The sequence below is a fragment of the Lissotriton helveticus genome, chromosome 10, assembly GCF_964261635.1.
Source record: "Lissotriton helveticus chromosome 10, aLisHel1.1, whole genome shotgun sequence".
Taxonomy (NCBI): Eukaryota; Metazoa; Chordata; class Amphibia; order Caudata; family Salamandridae; genus Lissotriton; species Lissotriton helveticus.
Genome location: NC_136071.1, coordinates 489,974,740 through 489,993,684, shown reverse-complemented (window position 1 = coordinate 489,993,684; position 18,945 = coordinate 489,974,740). Strand labels below are relative to the sequence as shown.

At 47.7% G+C, this 18,945-nt stretch overlaps 1 protein-coding gene across 1 annotated transcript in view; it reads left to right on the top strand.

Annotated features, from left to right (window-relative positions):
• Positions 1 to 18,945, top strand: part of NME3 (NME/NM23 nucleoside diphosphate kinase 3) — a 106,776-nt gene that overhangs the window by 42,939 nt on the left and 44,892 nt on the right. The gene's annotated exons all lie outside the window — the stretch shown is intronic.

Below are 18,945 nucleotides of genomic sequence, written 5' to 3'. Positions count from 1 at the left end.
ATTGCAGTTGGGTGCGCCAGGAAGTCCTAATGGTGGCAGCGTACCAGAGGCTCAGCAGGAGCCCAGATTCTGGTTACCTAAGGAGGTGATAGCGGGCTACACCAAGGGGGATGACATTGCGAGGTGGTTGGAGGCTTATGAAGTGGCCTTGACCGCCCATGGGGTGCCCGAGAAACATTGGGGAGGTGGCTTGTACCGTTATATACCTCCTGACGTCAGGGACACCCTCCTGTATTTGGACAAGGCAGACCAGTTCAGGTATTCCCCATGAAGGAGGCGCTCATTAAACACTTTGGCCTCAACCCCGAAAGGTATCGCCAGAAGTTCCGTGGCAGCCATAAGCTGCCCACGCAGAATTGGGTGGATTTTTTTGAGTATGCCCGTAAGGCTCTGGATGATTGGGTGCGTGGCAGCGAGGTGCGTGATTTTGAGGGCCTGTACAATCTTTTTTTGAGAGAGCACCTCTTGGATAAGTGTTTTCCGGAGCTGCGCCAACATCTGGTGGACCGCAAGCTTACTGACCCCCGTGAGCTTGCGGAGGAGGCGGATACCTGGGTCAGCACCCGGGTGTCACACAAGGGCCCCGGGGGGGGGGGGTGGCCCGAAAGGCGGACAGGGCGCCCCCCAGAAGAGAGAGGGTGGAGATAAAAAGACGGAGTTCTCACGAGGCCCACAAACTAGACAGTTTGGGAGAGGAGTAGGTACCCCATCTCAGTCCCGTTCCCCAAAACCCACTTACCCAGACAAGAGTCTGCAGCCAAAAGTGGTCCGGTGCTATGAGTGCGGAGAGGTCGGACACTACAAGGGAGATGCCCAGTGTCGGAAACGACCCCCAGCCCCCACTGGTGGCAAGAGTCCCGGGGTGGCTAGTGTAGCGCTTGGGATGGAGCTGCCCCTAGATAGGGAAGGGGAGTGGACAGGCCTGACCCTGGTTTCACTTGGGGATAGAGAGATGGTCCCAGTGACGCCCTTACCATTGAATACTGCTAAGAACCAGCAGAGGGTGAAGGTCAATGGGGAGGAGGTGGACGCTCTGAGGGACACAGGTGCCAGCATGACCACCGTAGTGAGGCGGCTGGTGTCCCCTGAGCAGGTAGTACCTGATGTGTTCCATCCGGCCGTGTTGGCTGACGGCAGTATGAGCTACTATCCCGTGGCTCAAGTTCCCTTTGAGTGGGGAGGAGTTTGAGGCCCGTTGAGAGTTGCGATTAGCCCTGCCTTGCCTGTGAACTGTCTGCTAGGTAATGACCTGGAACATACCGCCTGGAAGGAAGTGGAGTTTAAGGCCCACATTGAGATGCTGGGGTTACCAGGGTGGACTTGCGTAGTCACGCGGTCCATGGCTGCCCAGCAAGAAGCTCAACCCGGGTTGGAGCCTGAGACAACGGCCCAACCCAATGCTGGTCGTGTTGTGGAGGACACCCCCATGTGATGGATGGGAAGCCCGCGGAGGTACCCCCGGAGTCCGTGGAGGTGGATGTCGTTCCCGTGGGGGACTTGCCGACCCTTGCCGAGTGGCATGTGGAAGGAGGGCCTACCCGGGAGGAATTCTGTCGGGCGCAGAAGGAGTGCCCCACGCTTGAAGGCATGCGGCGACAGGCCGAAGCCCAAGCGGCTGATCAAGAGACCTGCAGTTTTCACGTGTATTGGGAGGATGGCCTCCTGTACAGTGAGCCAAAGGTTCCGGTGCCTGGATCCTCGAGGGCCTTAGTGGTCCCCCAGTGCTCCCGGGCCTTTTTGTTGGAACTGGCGCATGAGATACCCTTAGCTGAACACCTGGGCCAGGACAAGACCTTTGCGAGGCTAGTCCCATATTTTTATTGGCCCAGGATGAGGGTTGCCTCTGACACCTACTGCAAGACCTGCAAGACTTGCCAGGCAAGTGGCAAGACGGGGACCAAAGTGAAGGCCCCATTGGAACCGCTCTCGGTGGTCGGGACCCCCTTTGAGCGGGTCGGTATTGACATCATTGGGTCGTTGGACCCTCCGACCTCTGCGGGACATCGGTTTATCTTGGTGTTGGTGGACCACGCCACTCGGTACCCGGAGGCTATCCCTCTGAGGACCGTTACTGCACCTGTGGTGGCGCGGGCCCTGATGGATATTTACCCGAGTGGGATTCCCCAAGGTCGTGGTGTCGGACAGGGGCACAAATTTCATGTCGGCCTACATGCAGGCCATGTGGAAGGAGTGCGGAGTGACCTATCGGTTCTCCACTCCTTACCACCCCCAGACTAACGGGCTCGTAGAGCGCTTCAATAAGACCTTGAAGGGGATGATCCGGAGCCTGCCAGAGGACTTGAGGCGGAAATGGGACATCCTCCTCCCTTGCCTGCTGTTTTCATACTGAGAGGTACCACAGAAGGGAGTCTGGTTCAGCCCCTTTGAATTTCTCTATGGCCATCCCGTTAGGGGACCCCTCAGCCTTGTCAAAGAGGGATGGGAGAAGACTTCGAAGAAGGTTCCCCGTGATGTTGTCCGCTATATGCTGGCGTTCCGCAGCCAGATGGCCAAGCTGTGGAAGGAAGCCTCGGACAACTTAGAGGCTAGCCAAGCCGTCATGAAGGAGTGGTATGACCGCAACGCTCGGACGGTGGAGTTGGACGCTGGACAGAAGGTGTGGGTCATGGAGCCTGGGGAGCTTAGTGCCCTCCAGGACTGGTGGACTGGTCCGTAAGAGATTGTGGAGCGTCGAGGCCAGACCACCTACGTCATTCACTTGAAGACCCCCCGTCAGCCCCATCGGGTGCTCCACGTCAACCGCCTGAAGCCTCACCATGAGCGATCGGAGCTTGCTCTCCTCATGGTGACGGATGGGAGCGAGGAGGAGGAGAGTGAACCTCTTCCTGACCTTCTGGCGGCTCAGGAGAAGGATGGTTCAGTGGAGGGAGTTGTCCTCTCCCCATCCTTAACGCCAGAGCAACAGAGGGACTGCCGCCAGGTATTGGCGCAGCACGCCTCGTTGTTCTCCCTCACGCCTGGAATTACACATCTGTGTACCCATGATGTGGACACAGGGGACAGTCCGCCAGTAAAAACCAAGTCTTACCGGCTGTCCGAGAAAGTGAAGAACAGCATCCAGGGTGAGGTGACCAAAATGCTGGAGCTGGGGGTGATCGAACCCTCCAGCAGCCCGTGGGCTAGTCCGGTCGTGCTGGTGCCGAAAGCGGCTCCGCCGGGCAACCACACCAGAACTTCGGTTATGTGTGGACTATCGGGGGTTGAACTCTGTCACCAAGATAGATGCTCACCTGATCCCACGGGCAGACGAGCTGATTGACCGGCTGGGAGCAGCCAAGTACCTCAGCACCATCGACTTGACATCAGGGTACTGGCAGATTGCCATGGCCGATGGAGCGAAGGAGAAGACAGCGTTCTCCACACCCGAGTGCCACTTCCAATTTCGAGTGATGCCCTTCGGGCTCAAGAATGCTCCGGCCACCTTCCAGCGGTTGGTGAACCAGGTGCTATCTGGCCTGGAGTCCTTCTCAGCGGCGTACCTGGATGACATAGCTGTGCTCAGTAGCACCTGGGAGGACCATCTGCAGCATCTCCAGGAGGTGCTGCAGGCTTTGCAACGTGCTGGCCTCACCATCAAGGCTAGCAAGTACCAGATTGGCCAGGGATCTGTCGTGTACCTGGGACACCTGGAGGGCGGGGGTAAGGTGCAACCCCTCCAGGCCAAAATTGAGACCATCATGGCCTGGGAGCCCCCCAAGACTCAGACTGAGGTCCGAGCTTTCCTCGGCCTCACTGGCTATTACCGCAGGTTCGTCAAGGGATATGGCACCATCGTGGCCCCCTTGACCGAGTTGACGTCCAAAAAGCAGCCACGCAAGGTGATCTGGACGGCTGCTTGCCAGGAGGCAGTTGAAACACTGAAGCGCGCGATTTGCACCGCTCCGGTGCTGGCCACTCCGGACTTCCAAAAATAATTAATCGCGCAGACAGATGCCTCAGAGCATGGCGTAGGCGCCGTGCTATCGCAACTCAACGATGATGGCTAAGACCAACCTGTGGCCTTCATCTCCAGAAGACTCCTCCCTTGGGGACGGCGATGGAGTACCATCGAGCGAGAAGCCTTCGCTGTGGTCTGGGCCTTGAAGAAGCTGAGGCCATACCTTTTTGGCTCTCACTTCCTAATTCAAACCGACCACCGTCCCCTTTGCTGGCTCATGCAGATGAGAGGCGAAAATCCCAAGTTGCTAAGGTGGTCCATTTCCCTACAGGGGATGGACTTTAGGGTGGAACATCGGCCCGGAGCTGACCACGCCAATGCTGACGGTCTCTCCCGGTTTTTCCGCCTTAGTGACGAGAACTCCCTAGAGGTTGGGTAGCTCTCCCCTCTTTCGGCTGGGGGGGACGCATGTTAGACCTGTCAGCCCTAGGGTGGTCTTTCCCTATTTTTTTTCGCCCTTGCCTCATTTTTCCCACCTTCTTTTTGTTGGCCCTTAGGTCTTCAGGCACCTTTTTATGGCTAATCCATGTTTGGGTGCAGGTGCTCTCTACTCCAAACATGGCTGCCACTGGCCCCTGCCACTGCAGCGTGGTCTTTTAGTGTAGCACCCTAGTTGCCAGGAGCTGGCTGGATCCCCATACATTGTTGCAATGCCAGCCTGCCATCTCCTGTCCATAGGTAGAGTGGGGAAGCTCCTGGTACCTTCCAGAAGAAAGGCGGAGCTTATTTGTGCCGCCTTAGAGAGTGGTCACCTGACCTGGGCATACTTAAGCAAGGGAGGGAACTTTTTTTAGTCAGTTGGGGCCTCACTGACCTGGGGGACCCACGCAGGAGATTTAGGTGGGAGGGCCTAGTCAGGGACTTATGCCACTGGGAGTGACAGGATTTAGATGCTGCCTCTTAAGCTGAGTGAGGTATCCTAGACGGATGTATGACGTTACAACGCATACTTTTACAACGCATACCGTTACAACAAATTTTTTACAACGCAAAAACTTTTACAACGCATACCATTACAACGCATGTTTTTACAACGCAAGTACTTTTACAACGCATGCCATTACAACGTAAGTATTGGTAAGTATATAATATTTTTTTTTTAATTAATTGTAATTAATATAATTTAATTTAATTTAATTAATTTAATAATTTTTTACCCTGTACCCCTGTACCCCAAAAAAACCAAATTAACCCAGAACCCTAAAAATACCCCTGTACCCCAAAAACCCAAAACTGTCCCTGAACCCTAAAAATACCCCTGTACCCCAAAAACCCAAAACTGTCCCTGAACCCTAAAAATACCCCTGTACCCCAAAAACCCAAAACTGTCCCTGAACCCTAAAAATACCCCTGTACCCCAAAAACTGAAAACTGACCCTGAACCCTAAAAATACCCCTGTACCCAAAAACTGAAAACTGACCCTGAACCCTAAAAATACCCCTTTACCCAAAAACTGACCCTGAACCCTAAAAATACCCCTTTACCCAAAAACTGAAAACTGACCCTGAACCCTAAAAATACCCCTTTACCCAAAAACTGAAAACTGACCCTGAACCCTAAAAATACCCCTTTACCCAAAAACTGAAAACTGACCCTGAACCCTAAAAATACCCCTTTACCCAAAAACTGAAAACGTAAAAAAAACCATATAAAATATTAAATATAATTATATACTTACCAATACTTACGTTGTAATGGCATGCGTTGTAAAAGTACTTGCGTTGTAAAAACATGCGTTGTAATGGTATGCGTTGTAAAAGTTTTTGCGTTGTGAAAGTTTCGTTGTAATGGTAGTGCGTTGTAAAAGTTGCGTTGTAAAGGTTGTTTCCCATCCTAGACTAGCCCCCTGATCTGGCCCAGCGGTAGGGGACCCCAGGGTCCATCTTCAGTGACCTGAGGAAACTCATCCACCCTCCAACTCAAGCCCCCTCCCTTCAAGAAATCACCTCATAAGGGCGCAGAACCATCCAAGCTCCGAGAAGACTACTTGCCCTTCACACAGAGACTACTGGGGGATCGACCAGGTACTGGACTGTGCTGCCCCTGCCCCCTCCCTGCCTCCATCTGGGCCCATCCTGTCCTGCCCGCCTCCCCCTGACTGAATTGCTCTGCTTTCCATCCTGCCTGCAGTACTTGCTGAATGGCTTGAAAAGCGCTGTACTCTGTCCCCCTGTCAAGCGCTGTGTCAGAGACTGCCTGTCCTGTCAGGAACTGATTAAGTTGCCCCCCCTGGTCCTGCCTGCAACGAGCGCTATAAAGTGCCCCTCAAGCGCTAGATTGCCCTCATGTTTGTGCCCCTGGTGAGAGCTGATTGAGACTGCCCCTGCAGCGCCTTGAAAGCCCCGGCGCTAGACCCCGTAAAAGAGCGTTGTATCGTCCACCTCAAGAGCTCACCTGACTGGGCTCGCTGGACGTTGTGCTTTGCCCCCGGGCAGCCCCCAGTGCCAGGAGAGGGCCGCCCTTGCGTCCGGAGGAGGGAGGAAGAGAAGGCGCTGTTTTTTCCGGCGTGTTCCGGGGCCGCTGTCACCGTCGCAGCCCGGCCGGAGAGTGAGGGATTCCCGCGGCAGCCTCCGGAGCCTGAGGTAGGCCGCCGCGTCTCCGAGAAGGCCGCGCTAGGCCTGAAGGCGAGCTGTCCCTCCTCACGTGACGGGGAGCGCGGCCGCGTCATCGGCCACGCCCCAGCCAGAGCCGCGCAGCCAGTGGCTGCTAAGATCGTGCCCCCTTCACCGAGGCCCGGCACCCGGGGAAGGCCCAGCCAAGCCCGGACTGGTAGCGGAGGGGGTCCGGGAGCACAGGAGCCCCCTCTTATCTCCCCCCATTCGCTGGGCCTGCCCTCCACAAGCGCCGGTGCCCCCTAGCTGCCTGCTTTCCCCCGTGCTGGGCCCAGTGAGGCCACGTGAGGGCCGGAGCCCCTCCCGCCTACCCCAGGACCTACGCAAAGGCCCTGGAGGGCCGAAGACCACAGGTAACCCCAGGGGAGGTGGGCGGAAGGCCGGTCAAGGCCCCGAGTTCGCCCCTCCCCCGGGGAAAACTGAGACTGGGCCCCGTGGGCCCCGAGGAGCCTCGAGTGACTGATAGGCCCTGAACTGAGCTAGGGGCCTCTTACTGCCTCAGCAAGTACTGTTTATGTTGCCTGGTGCCTGTATTAATGGCTGAGCCATAGAGTACCTATTCTTGATGAGGAGCCTACTGTCCCTGTATGCCTACAGTAAAATAGGAAAATGCCTTATGCCTGCTAATTGAGCTGTGGATTTATACTTTGTCCTGAATTTCTTGCAGGGGCGGGCTTCCTTGAGTATCTATGGGGATGTACTGCTTGATCTACCCCCTTGCTACTTCAATGAAATGGTTACCTGTATTGAACTGTTTATATTTACAAGATGAAATGTTCATGATTGCTTCCTGATGTGCCAGTTCATGGTTCATGAGAGTACCCCCTTTGCCTGCTGAAGAGGTTATTGCAACAGGCTGTGTTATTTGATGATATGCTACTGTTGCTCACATGATGAAAATGCTTTATTGACTTGTTCTTGGAAATACTGATGAATTGACTAACTTGATCTGAAGCCTATATAAAAGACATTGATTTGCAATCACAAGTACTGGTGTGGTCTCCATTATTGCGCCCACTTATTGTCTCAGTGGATGAGTGTGTTGTGTACCTATTTTACACATAAGCCCCTGGGTGCCTTCCTGCTCGGGCCAAGCTACCCCCCGGAGAACTGGTGGTCCCAGTTCTTACAAGCAGTACTGGGAAATTTTGCATTAAGATGGTGGCAATGTTTCTGTGTGTTCCAAGGTGTCTTGTGGCACTCAACAACCCTGTCTGACAGTGTGTAACATAGTGTCCAGCTGGTTCCAGCCAAAAAGAGATTGCTGGGAGAAGTCTCGCAGTCTGTTCCTTTGATTTGCGAACTGTTGAATCTTCAAATATAGTTTAGTCAGTTCAATTACTCTGCATTCGGCAAAAGATCCATAAAAAATTCATTAAAATATAATCATCTGCAGATTTTCATAATGCAGTAACCCCTTCCATGCTCATGACGAGCTCAGCTCGTCATGCACTACACTGCTTGTGTGCTCATGACGAGCTGAGCTCATCATGAACAATGGGAAAAAAAGAGAGCCAGCACCCTGGAAAAATTGCTGTAGCATTGATAAGGTTAAAATGGGATTAACATATTAAAATGGTCTTATAAAAAAAGTAAAAATGTACAACAATGCAATCGCTCCGACCTTGTTTTCTTGTATATCCCACCATGTCACTTGCCTCACCATAATTATGTCTCGACTTACAGCATTAAGACCACTTAAACGGTTTGACAACCAGTAAACCACTTTGTTAAGTAGGTCCCTCCATGTCTCAGAAGTGTACTTTTTTTATTTGGGAACATCTTTCAAGATTGTTACATATGGGGCAGCTTCCTGGGGGTAGGCGTAGAGTGCCCACAACACGATTCATAAACGTGGTATTCTCAATGCTCTGCGGTTGGATATGTTTAATTTCTTGGGTTTCAGGGGTCGTATTGGAATGGACAGATAGACCCCTGTTAGTTCTGGCCGCTTTGATAGAATATAAGAGGCTTGCAGATTTTACCTCTTTTGCTTGAGGAGGTTGGGGTATCACACGGTTGCACATCTGGCAATGTGGTTTGGCTATGGCCTAATAGACCAGATGTTATATTCTTGCCCAACAGATCCTTAATTTACTGTTCAAGAGTGGCCATACAAGCCTTTATTTCCCTTGTTTCTGCCAAAAGTTTTTTTTTCCATGTTGTCAAGTGTGTTGTGTACCCTTTTTAGTAGGGGTGCCTCTTACCCTAGAGCCAGGAACTACATTTTCTGTTGTAGCTCGCATAGGTTTTTTGGGCTTAGTAGCCAAATCTGTCACCAGCTGCCTACGTTTTTAAGAAGGTTATCTCAAGGTGCTCCATTGACACAGATGGCATAGGGGTGATACTCGATATTTTCTCTGGGATTCTTGCATTATCCAGTACTAAGTGCAGTTATCTAACCAAATTATTGGGCTCGATGATAACTTCACCTATAGTGTTCTGTTATACGCTTTTAGTGGCCCTGACCCATATCATCCGTAAGATAATTCGTTATAATATTACCGGGTTTTTCAGTTTTGGCACGGGCACCTGCTGTTTCTTGAGGCAGTTTACGATTCACTTGATGTTGGCTCAAATATCTCTTGAATAGATGGAAGGGGACCACAATAACGTATTAAACAGTGATTCTTAACACACCCTGTTCCACCAATCAAAAGAGTGGGCCCGGCCTCGACCGGCAGCAGCCGGCCAGGCCTGCGTGCAGCCTGCGCCACAGGAGGACTGTTAAGCTTCCAAGAGCTATGTGGTCAGGCAGGGAGAAGGACCAATGGCACCTCTCCTGGCACTGGGGCTGCTTTTAGTAGTAGTAGTCTCTTGTAGCCCCCACACAAAGAAAACCAAGCACCCAACTATAGTTCAGCCATGGGATTGTGCATGAACAATTTGCGCAGTTCCATCAAGTCAGTAGATTAGATAGTGTTCTTTTGGGCTCACCTCATTTCAGAGCATTAACTGAAATTCAAAGAAATCCAATAGAAACATCTGTTTTTACCTTAAATACTGAGTGCTTGTACCTAAAACTCAATAAATACAAGAACATTCTAAAACTACTTGTCATTCTAATGCATGGAGTGAGATCAGCAACTAGGTAGGAATTTTTTCATTGATTGGTGAATTCATAAGTACTTTTGATATCCAGTAACATCCTGAGTGCAGAGCAGGTCTGTTCTGCTTACAGGGATTTATCATTCAGTTGCTTGGTTGCCTGATGCATGAATTTTAAATAGCGAGCTGACAACTGCGGGATTTCTCAGATTGGCAGGCAGCGACTGCATCTGTACATGTTCTCAAATTAATTTGCTAGAAAACTGTCCGCAGCCAGTACCTTCTAAGTGACATTTGAGGGTCGCAGATGCAGATTAAATGCATTATAGTCTCCGACAGTATTCCAAAAAGTCTAAATGACTGTTTCGTAGTGCCTTTAATTCGCCCGAAGCGATATTCTTTCAATGGGATCATGCCATACCTTAGATGTAGACTTTTTCATTGACAATTTCCAGGGCAAATCCAAAAACCATGAAACTTCAGTTTCATTGTATTGGGAGAGTAGGATTCCTGGTCGCTCCATAGCAGAAACAGGTTCAATGTCCATTGAGCTAGCAATGAATCTGGCTTGCTTTGACAAAGACTCTGTAGGATGGATTTAACTCAGAGCTCTTGATTGGGGGTTTGTGTTTGAAAACTTTTAGCACCCTGTCCATCATTTTGTTGTGTTTGCTATGTTCTCCCTAAGTTTTCAAGGTATGCCTAGACGTGGGTCCCTTGCTTGCTGTGCCACTAAATTCAAGCTAGCCTGGACTATGAGAGTTAATACCCTGAAACCTTTCCCAGGAATCTTGTTTCCAATTCAGGGGGAACCTGGCCTGGCAGTTCAGACTGGACTGTTCCCATGAGGAGCAAGACTGCTTTACATATGGCTGGGTGCAAACTGGATTGGCATGGTGAGCATAAGAACAATGGATTTAACCCAGATCTCTTGACTGGGGGTGAGTATTTAAAAAATGTCAGCACTCCATCCATCATCTTGTTATATTTTCAATGTTTCCGTAAGTGGCCAAGGGTATGCTCAAATGCGGGTCCCTTGCTCGCTGTGCGCACTGGATTCAATCTAGCCTGGCTGCTGAGGAGTGATACCACACAACCGGTCACCCCTAGATGCTTGTTTCCGGTCCAGGGAGGATCTGGCCGGCGGTTCGGACTGTTCCTATTGGGAGCAGGGCGAAGACTGATTTGCATCTGGCTAGGACCAAACTGGAATGGCATGGTGAGCAATGAATGTTGGAATTACCCAGACATCTTGTCTGAGGGTGAGTATTTGAAACGTTTCAGCACTCTGTCCATCATCTAGTTGTGTTTGACAAGACTTTGGACATGAATTTTAGTGGCATGTTACTGTTCCAGATTTCGTCTGCTGCTAATGCATTTACTACAGAAACAAGATATTGATGCCACTTCAGGTCACTGCTTGAAATTAACTGCCAAATCAGGTGTCTCATTGTACCAGTCTCAGTGTTCTTTGCACAATAATCAATGAAGCAAGATTGTATTAGTAAACTTTCCCTGGGCTGGTTAAATTTGAGACACAGTAACGCTGATGGTGCACAGTTAGGCAGCGAGAAGACTGATTGGTAACATCCCTTCTGTGCGATCTAGCCAAACCTCTAAGGGGTCTTCGAAAAGTAAAGGGTCCCTGCATTAAAGTTGCCATTGATTTAGAGTTTATCACTTGACACAGTGCCACTACCTGTGACCTATTCATGTTAAGTATCAATTTGCAAAACGAGACCATTAATGTTTATCCAGCTTGCTTGCAGAGGCCAGATGATCTTTATGACTGCCTCAGCCATTGAAATGCACCCCCAGGTATTTGATTGCTGAGGTTGTTTCCAGTTTTGCCCAGGTGCCACGATCCTTTTCTGATCTGTTCCTGCAAATCACTAATATTTTTGTGTTCCCACTGTTGATTTCAATGTCATTCATTTGACAGTACCCATTCATAGCATTCAGAGAACGCTGTAAGCCTATTTGAGTCTGATAAAAATCATGGAATCCGCATACTGAAGAAGATTGACCTTGACCCCTGTTATTTATGGTGGAAACTCTCTCACGGTAGCTAAAGGATTATTGATGTCTACAAGGTAGCAGTTCATGAGGAGGGGGGGGCGGGATACACCCTTGATCAAAACACCCGTGAGGTTGGAATTTTATCTGATGTTACCCAGTTGGTTGTAATCGCACTCTTACCCACGTGTTGGAGTAGAGACTAATAACGGCATTTAGTAGGGAGGCTAGAACCCCCCCACTTATGAAGTTTGTGCCACAGCCTTCTCCTGTTCACGCAATCAAAAGCTGTAGTGAAATCAATAAACACAGCGAACAGGGGAGGAGAGTTCTTCCTCATCGCCATGCCTGAGGAGCAGGCTAGTGCCATTAAATTATCTTCTATCTGTCTGGGTCACAGGTATTATCCTTTTTCTGTGGCCCATTGTTCCAATTCTTGAAGTAGGATCTTAGCATATGCCTTGCTGTGTACTTCCAACAAAGGAATTAATCTGTAGTGTGCAGGCTTGTCATAAGATTCCTATTTGTGTATAGAAACTAAGACTGAGCCCTGCCAGCTCTCTGGAATGGTGTTATACACCCTGCATTGAGTGAATAATGAGTGCATCCTCCATGACTATTTCATACTTGCTGCTTAGAATATTCTAGCTGGTGGGTCATTTGGTCCTGGTGCACCTGCCGGTCGCATGGGCCTTATGCTGATATGTACCTCTTTGAAAGTTGGCCATTGGAAATCAAGAGCTGGGGCACTAGAGTGCTCCACTAAATTAAAAAAGCTTTGTTTTTCCACTTGTTCATTGGTCCTGAACAGTTTGTCATTATAGGTCGATCCGGATGCTGGTGTAATGTTACCATACTTTTGTTGGCTCATGGGGTTCAGTATCGCATGTGCCATTATGAGAAAGCGCGTAGGGTTGGAAGATTGTGCTGCCTTATGTAGTTTTATCCACTGTTTCGTCTCGTAATTGGTCAACTTTCCACCTCTTCCTTCTATATTCCCTCCGTGCAGACCGTAGTGTAATCCACCCATACTCTTTGTCTATTTCTCACCAAAAGCCTGGCTGTGTAGTTCACTCTAGTTTTTAATTGAGTAATTTCCCTGGTATCATTGCAGGAGTGTTCAGCTTCTGGACAGGTTTTATCAGCTGGTATACCTGTGCTTTTAAACCTTTCTCGTATACCATTTTTGATAATGGGCCAGGTTGCTGTCGAGATTCTGTTTTCCTCGCTCAGGATGGGTATTTGTCAGTTTGATAATATCCTCTTTCTGAAGCTCTCGTTGCCATCTGATTTTCTTATTTTTTAGTGATATCAATTTCATTGCCCAGTTGTGCAATATATAGTCCCATGTTGATTCTTTGTTTCCAGAGATGCAAGTGTATGAAGCAGGCTGGCCAGTTGTAAATCTGCCACTCATTGCTCAGAAACCTAAGTTGTTCCAAGTGCTGGCCAGCTGGAAGTCATTCCGTACTCCCTTTGACGTATTCCTAACAACTGTGGGGATCCCCATCTGTCAAGAACCTCAGACTGGCAATCATCTGGACAGGTCACAGAAGATCAAAATGACATCTAGTCAAAAAATACCTGCAATAGACCCGTCGCTTACTTTGTCAGAGAAAACAAACAAAGAATACTGAAACTGGTGGGCATGAAAGAGACAATAATATATAGATTGCTTTTTCAATATGGCGACCGCCGTATTAAGAACATTAATATCAGTGCTCTAGTATTTTGCTTAGCGTGAGTACTCCAAGTTCTCAGTGCACTCCTGCGCTGCCGAAAAAGCTCACTTCAGCTTAATCCTTGACGGGAGAGTAGTGTCTCCTCACCGCGTCTTTTCTAACTGGAATTTCCTGGTCTGAAACTCCTCATTTTTGGTATCCGTCCATAGTTTTTCTCAGCGTGCACACCGGGGCTTTCCTAATTGGAGCAGTGTTCCAAGAAGAAACCCTCTGGTCTAAAGAATTTTGCGACAGCCTCCTGAATGGTTTTCCTTTAAAACAATAGAAAAGATATACTGAACAAGTAATAGAAGCCCAAGTCAAGAGAGTAACCTTCAAGTAAGGTGACTGTGATATTGTACTAAGAGAATTCATTTTTTTTTCTTGGAGAAAGACAATTACTTACATTTGTATTTGAGAAGTTCTTGGAACTAAATAGAGAGAATCCTCCCAAGAAGGCACAGAGATATTCTATTATCTCCAATCCAGTATAACTTCAGTTCGGACTGGACTGTTCCCATGAAGCACGAGTCAAGAATGATTTGCATATAGCTGGTCTGAACTGGGGTGGCGAAGTGAGCTAAAGAGCGATGATGGATTCAACCCAGATCTGTGACTGGGGGTAAGTGTTTGAAAAGTTGCAGCACTCTGTCCCTCATCTCCTTGTGTTTGCTTGGTTCGCCCTAAGTTGGCAGGGTATGCCCAGACGTGGGACCCTTGCTCACTTTGGCACTGGACTCAAGCTAGCCTGGCTGATGAGGGGCGTTATCCCGAAACCGGTCCGAGGATGCTTGTTTCCGGTCTAGGGAAGACCTGGCTTGGCAGTTCGGGCTAGACTGTTCACATGAGGCATAGGGTCAAGACTGATTTGCATAAAGCTGGGTCTGAACTGGGGTGGTGAAGGGTGCTAATGAATGATGATGGACTCAACCCAGATCTGTGACTGGGGGTGAGTGTCTGAAAAGTTTTAGCACTCTGTCCATCATCTCCTTGTGTTTGGTCAGCTGTCTATTAAGTACTATAGAAGTCTATGATGTAGAACGGGGGCAGAGCTTCGTACAAGTGATGCAAGCAGGGCCAATTCCGCAGTGCTGTACTACTCCAGATGCCTTACTTCTATTGCCACAAGTTCACTCATCAACAATGTTTGTCAGTCTAAGACCACAGGCTTCGTCACCGGTCAGTACTATACTGTTATATGGGGACTTAAGGGTTCTGTATGGTGGTAAAGGATCCCAGCGGCAACTGACAACTGTACATACCCAGTTTGAAAAGCTGGGGGAGAAACCAGAGCTTTTTCGTTGTCATCCTTGGTTGTTGCTGTGAGGGAACTAAAGATGAGCTGAGGTGCCACAGAAAAACGCTGATCGCAACAATCAAGCAGGAGTTTTGCAGGAGCCTTGCCAAAGTCATGTGAGAACTACCGGCCTGATGGGGACCAGGTGATGGCTTGAAGCACTGTGCAGGGATGAAGATTAGGCAGCTTAATATCTTGAACATAAATGTAACTTTAATTACTCAGGTAATTTAAGCTTACATTTAAATTAAATTGCTTCCACTTACCTCCCTTCAACCGTCATCTCCACCCTCTGACTGGAGTCAGCTGCTCCTGCAGGACCATTTTAGTGTCTTGCCGTTGTGCAGGTTCGTTTTGTAATTTGCCTTGAGGGCTCATGCCTGCGTTCCTTCATTCCCCCATTTAGTCAGGGCCGGATTGGCTTAGGTCTTCAAAGTTAATCGAGATTCTACGAACCGGGGGCCATTTGCGGTGAGTGTTGAGCAAATGGGCCTCTGAGATTTTGCGAGGCAAAGTGCAGGGGGTAGATTAGGCGGAATAAAGCAGCCAATCTGTGTACAGCTTGTATCTAAAACCTGCGATGCAGCTCCTAATGTAAGTCCGATGTCGAGCCAGTGGGCCAGCGGCAATTAACCGGAAGTATGCATCTGTATCGAGGTCAGAGGGCGTGCACGAGCACAGCAAAGAGAGCCAAGAGCTTGGATGATGTATAATCTCCCACTGTACCTGGTCCTTCTCATTGGGCAATTGGAATATATTTTGTGATGGCTTCTCCTCCCATGTTGTTCAAACTATTCCTTCTACCTCAGGCAGATCTAAAGGGGTATACAATGTTTGATAAGGGTATTGTTATACTGTCATTTGTTGATCATTTCTACTGACACTGTGAATGTTCAGTTGTTAAAAAATAACATTGGAATTCTGGTTCTTACTTAGGGCTGCTTAACTTTTATAACAAAAACGTCTCTTTCAGTGATCTCACTACTAATATAGCCTCATTTCCAAATATTCAAGATAATGTAACTTACAACAAGATGCAGTGTAACAGGCTACTTCTCATTCAATTTAGTACGGTATTTTGTGTTAAAATGGGTCTCAATCTAATCCGGCAAACCCCTTTTCTCGGGGTGATAATGGCCACATCTCCTACCAAAAACCAAGCCCTGGGTGGTGAAGCTCTTTTTCATTCCTTGATTAATAGAAATGTCATTAATGTTCATTAGTCCTTATCCTCCGGTAATAGTCTTCCTACCTTTACTGGTTGGGGGATGGTCATCAGTTATTGATTGTTTTTTTTATTTTAAGGGACCTGATTGATTGTGTTTCTGATCACTCTATCTATGAACTTTGATATTGCGATCATAACCTCCTCTTTGTAACACTTTTCTTTCCTCCCTCCACTGTTCACCCTAGATCTATTGCTCCTTAGAGCGAATCTATTAATGACCATAGTCTTACATTAATTTGGAATTTGATTAATCCCTATATTTTTTTGAAGAAAGTATTGGCTAGACATCTAAATGTTTTCTTTGCTCCACTGGCTGATAATTAATGTATTAAAATAATACATTGTTTTTTTTTTATTTGCACTACTGTTAACAATTTTTATCTACTTACTGAGTTTTTTCCTGGTCATAATCTATTATAGTACCAGTATTAAAAAAGGTAACAAAAATGACCCCGTTGTTATCGGGCCATTTCTTTTTATTGATTGGATAGTCAAAATTACCGCAAGAGTTCCCCATATAGGAATTCTGACTTGGTCTTCCAAAAACATCTTCTTTGCCGATATCCAGTATGGCTTTTCCCCCTAATGTTTTTCTCAAAATATGTGCCAAGTATGTTGAAGGATAAGCGAGTTGTCACTATCGGGCTACTCCACTGACTTAATCAGGTACTCCCATTTGACTGCTCGTTTATTCAAGTGTATTAAAGGCAGCCAACTTATTTGAGAGCCCTCTCTTCTTACAAGCCATCCCATCTAATAGAATTGGAAAGTGGTCGCTATCCTGGCGTGTACAAACAACAAGGTCAGATACCTCCTGCCAAATTCTTAAGTGCAGTAAGATGTAGTCAATATGGCTGTTATAAGTTCCTTTCCTGAAAGTGGGCATTGCAGCTTGATCTGAGGGGAATCGCTCATTTCCCGCTCTCAGGCCAAGCGTGCCAATAATATCAACAATCTGAGATCATGCAGCAAATGTTTTAGTAAATTTATGTGAGCAATTTAGATGGCTTATACCCAACAAACAGTCCTCCTCGATGATCTCTAGATATGGTGCATAAGGCTCGAAACATACATTAAAATCACCTGCAATAATTGTCCGATAGACAGGGGGCTGCTCTGCCAGAAATGCATTTAGGAATTTTAGAGTATTGGATGCCTGTGAAAAAGGAGTAGTTATCTTATAAATGTTTATTACCAAGTACGTTGGTCTATTTTTAAGCGATAAAGTAATAGCTAATAGATTCGGGGAGTCAATTATTAATCTTTTTACAGTGTAACCCAATGCTATTCTTAGCCATATGACAAGTCCTTCCATTGCTATTCCTGCTGCAGTATCAAGGGTGTGATTACTAAAGGCAATTTAACCTTGTCTATAAATATCTGAAGTGGCCCAAGTCTCCTGCAGTAAACACATGGCAAAATTGTCTATTTACACTCCCCAATCCACGTAATCCAATTTGGGCCTCAATCTTGCTTTGTTTCATGAGATGAGTGTAGGAGAATGCCTTGCACAGCCCCAAGGAGTGCAGATTTTTGGGTGTGGCTGATCTAACTGATTATAGGATGTAGGTTTGAGAACACTATGCTGGGTGGAGCCTGCAATGGCCTGTGCCTCCAAGACAGTGGGCCTAAGGGGGGTGCTCGTAGTAAACACTTCATAGAAATGAATTATAATAGGGCTTTTTAAAAGGGTAGGGGGAACAACGTTCATAAAATCAGAGTTGTTAAGCTGAGGTTCACATACACTCGCTGTGACATCACTATTCTGCTGTGAATCAATGCTAATAGAGGTACTCGCTTGACAAAGACTACAAGTATGAGCTTCATGGTCTATGTCCACCCCCGTTGGGCTGGGAAGTTGGGTATTGTGCTGCTGCATTAATATAGGTGTTACTTTCTTTAGTCAGTTGATGCAATTAAGGGAGGAGGTTGAACTTGTGAGGCCTCTGCAAACATGATAATTCATGTATTTAAATTGAATATTAGAGGGGGCCTGGCAGAGTTGTTCTTGCGTCTAACGCAGTAGATTGTCTGCCAGTAACAGAGAGGTCAGAGTTAGCTCAATCTTGTCGAGCGCTGTACTTCTATTCACTATTCCTACTGCTCCAACAACGTCGTCACAAATTAGTGACCAACATCCCCGAACATGGCATATCCAATGAATGGACTTATTCAGCAATGACTTTTCAGTCTCTATGGCCTAGGTTTTCTTAAGTTTTGAATCAATTATCATTGTGACATATCCAAAGATGGTATTTTCCTTTCTACCCAGCTGGGGAACAATATTCCCATATCTTTGCTGCAAGACACTGTATGGCTGTGCATGGCCCTTGGGAAAAACTTGCTCCCTAGTGTATGGGGGCTTATCCTCTGGGATGTCAATTGAGTGATTAGATACTATCTCGTGGCCTTAGCTCTAGCTCCAGAGCTATCATGGGGCGCTGTTGAGCGATCAAGAATAGAATCTGAAATGTATGAAGGGTGTTGGTGAAAGAAGAGCATTGCTGTAAAGTTGAGGGTGTGGGTGGCACAGAACGTTTACTCTGGGCTAAGAGTTGGTTTAATGTGGTGGGAAAGGATGCTATCAGAGATTTTAGCTTTCCCGCTTCTTCTTTCAAAGATGTTACTGTGGTAAATGGAAGATCCTTGAGCCAGGTGTATAAAATAGGATATGTTTATTTGAGCTTAGTTCCAGGTTAGGTTCATTGTAAGCGAGTAGATAGATGGAATAGAAACCCCACCAGGAGCAGCCTCCAAGCTCAAATAAACGTATTCTATTTTATACACCTGGCTCAAGGATCTTCCATTTACCACAAGGGAGATCAAGGCAGCTTCATTAGCAGAGGGGCACCCAGGCAGTATTAAGGAGGTGTCAGTTGCCGCATTTGCAGGGACCCTAGCCTGACTTTCCCCCATCTGTAACTCACGGAAGGGGGCAAAATAGTTTCTGCAAAGAAAACCCTCCCCTCTACTTTCCAAATTAACAGGGAGCAATACAGTTGGGGTGGCAACAGGCAAGGTTGAGCATGGAATAATTTGTGCCTCTGTTGAAGATACAGAGTCC